Source organism: Leopardus geoffroyi, chromosome C1, assembly GCF_018350155.1.
Source record: "Leopardus geoffroyi isolate Oge1 chromosome C1, O.geoffroyi_Oge1_pat1.0, whole genome shotgun sequence".
In the NCBI taxonomy this organism is placed as follows: domain Eukaryota; kingdom Metazoa; phylum Chordata; class Mammalia; order Carnivora; family Felidae; genus Leopardus; species Leopardus geoffroyi.
Genome location: NC_059328.1, coordinates 216,021,395 through 216,024,349, shown reverse-complemented (window position 1 = coordinate 216,024,349; position 2,955 = coordinate 216,021,395). Strand labels below are relative to the sequence as shown.

General features: G+C 41.9%; 1 non-coding gene across 1 annotated transcript; it reads right to left on the bottom strand.

Moving 5' to 3' along the window:
• Positions 1 to 2,188: 2,188 nt before the first annotated feature.
• Positions 2,189 to 2,326, bottom strand: LOC123600220. The gene has a single exon (XR_006713579.1). It is a non-coding gene; the product is annotated as a U8 small nucleolar RNA (small nucleolar RNA).
• Positions 2,327 to 2,955: the final 629 nt, after the last annotated feature.

The window sequence follows — 2,955 nt, the reverse complement described above, 5'->3', positions numbered from 1 at the left end:
GTTGTCAAGGGAGCAGAAGCACGATTCATAGAAATACTGCCTGAAAGTTTCTCTTGGCTAAAGACATGTACAAGCCCTCAAGGTGAAAGGCCTGCCAACCCCAGAAAAAGTAAGTAGGAGACCCATAGTCTGCAGAGATATATTTCAAGGATAAAAGGAACTTATTCCCGGCACCTAGAGAAAGGATTTTTTTTTTTTTTGAGTTTATTTATTTGTTTTGAGAGAGGGTGGGGGAAGGGGCAGAGAGAGAGGGAGAGAGAATCCCAAGCAGGCTCCTCGCCATCAGCGTGGGGCTTGAACTCACAAACCTGTGAGATCATGACCTGAGACGAAGTCAAGTCAGACGCCTAACCGACTGAGCCACCCAGGCGCCCTGAGGAAGCATTTTGAAAGTAAAGTGAAAACAGTCAGATTGGCTTCAAACTTATCTTCTGCAGGACAAAGTGCCAAAAATCAACAAAGCAAGATATCTACAAGTTTGAGGGAAAATTATTGTAACCCAATTCTTTAACTTATCAAGCTATCGCTTGTGTGTGAGAGTCATAGATCCTCAGGAACAGAGGAATTTAGAAAGCATACTGTTTTCGTTTCCTATTGCTGCCATAAAAAACCGCCATGAACTTACTGGCTTCAACAAACCAAATTTATCCTCTTACAGTTCTGGAGGTGAGACATCCTAAAGTCAAGGGGTGCTAGGGGAGATTCCATTCCTGCCTTTCCCAGCCCCTAGAGCTCGTCCACATTTGCGGTCTTGTGGTTCCTTCTGTCTTCAAAACCAGCACAAGTTGTATCTCTGTGACCACTCTCCCATCCCCCCAGATCCCTCTGACATCCCCCCTTCTGCCTCTCTTCTGTTTAAAAAGGACCCTTGTGATTATACTGGGCCCACCCAGATGGCCCATAATCTCTCCACCTCAAGATCCGTAATTTAATGACATCAACAAAGTTCCTTTGCCATGTAAGCTAACATGTTCCTGGGTTCTGAGAATTAGGACAGGAATATCTCTTGGGGGTGGGGGACATTATTCTGACTACCGCATATACCAACCAAACAGGGCCCTTCTTGAAAAAAAGGTAAAGATCATGCAAATTTAAAATTCAGTTGGAAGAAAGCCTATGATAATAGTAAAAAAAAGAAAAAATTGAAAACAGAAAAATATTGACGGGGACATACCCTAATAATCTCTATAATCGTAAAGCTACCGTATAATTGACACAAGAACAGATACACAGATTCAAAGTCTGCTAATAGGTCCACATATCCATATGAATTTAACTAATGAGAAAATGAGCAAGAAATTTAATGCACGATGTTAAGAAAACCTACAAATCATTTGGGGGTGGAGGGAGGTTGAAACTTGAACTCATATCTTATGTCTACACACAATAAAGATTTAAATATATATATATTTTTAAATATAAAACTATTGGGAGAAAAATTTCTTTTATTTTCTTTAAGATTTTATTTTTAAGTAATCTCTATACCCAAGGTGGGGCTCGAACTCACAACCCCAAGATCAAGAGTCACAGGCTCCACTGACTGAGCCAACCATGGACCCCTGTGGGGAGAAAATTTTAGTGAATGATTCTGTAATTTTAAAATGAATGTGGGGGCGCCTGGGTGGCACAGTCAGTTAAGCACCTGACTTTGGCTCAGGTCACGATCTTGAGGTCCTTGAGTTTGAGCCCTGCGTCAGGCTCTGTGCTGACAGCTCAGAGCCTGGAGCCTGCTTCGGATTCTGTGTCTCCCCCTCTCTCTGCCCCTTCCCTGCTTGTGTGCTCTCTCTCTCTCTCCCAAAAATAAACACTAAACGTTTTTTTTTAAAAAACTAAGTAAATAAAATGAACATGAATTTCTAACTATAACTCCCAAGCCAGAAACCCTTAAAGGAAAATAATGGATATATATGAAGACATAAAGAGCTAAATAATAATAAAAATGATTTCTATATAACCAGATTAGTCAAAAGACCTGTGATAAATTATTTATAACAAAATTGAAAAAAGTTAATGCCCTTCTTATATAAAAAGCTTTTACAAATCAATAATTACGAGATGAACACCACAAGAGAAAAGTGTGCAAAGGATATAAGTAAACACTTTGGAAAAAGAATTGAACAGAATGCTAAACATGAAAAGAGCTTTACCCATCACAGTAGCTACTGTCGTTGGTTTTTTCCCAGGAAGAATCAAATAGGATCAATCAGTGTGTGGGAAGTCCTGATTGCATGCAGGGACTCTAATCACAAATCATGCAAACTTCAGTCATCATGTTCTAATCTGCCCTCCAATGAGTAGAACAGGTAAAGATTATCCAGCCTGATAATCTCTATGATTTTTTTTTTTTTAATTCAGACAGTATTCAGTTTCGGTGTGAGTGGTTTTATTTATTTATTTTTATTTTTTGAGTTTATTTATTTTGAAAGAGAGAGAGAGAGTGTGTGAGCAGGGGAGGGGCAGAGAGAAAGAGAGAATCCGTGCCATCAGCATGGAACCTGACGTGGGGCTTGAACCCATGAACCATGGGATGACGACCTGAGTTGAAACCAAGAGTCGGACGCTCAACCGACTGAGCCACCCAGGTGCCCCTGGTGTAACAACATTAAATAGAATCTCAAATGTGTATATTCTTTGTTCACAGCAAGGGTAATTCCTTCGCAGGTGGCTGGAATATGCCCTTGGCCAGTTGGGCCAGGTCCTTCAGCTCCCATGGGCTCTCCCCTCTCTCGGTGGTGGTGGAAAGGAGTGGGGCTTGTTTGCATTCTGCACCCTCCCTCCCTCCCCATCCCTTCCTTTCCAGTCCATCATACGCACTGTCCCAGCAGATCCCTTGAAGTCATTCTCAACCATTGCAAATTCAGGGGCTGGGGAGGCCAGTCATTGCCCTGTGAAAAGAGCCCGAGTGTAGGCGGACAAAATACGCCCATTCCTATGACCCTTGCCCCAGACTGGGAC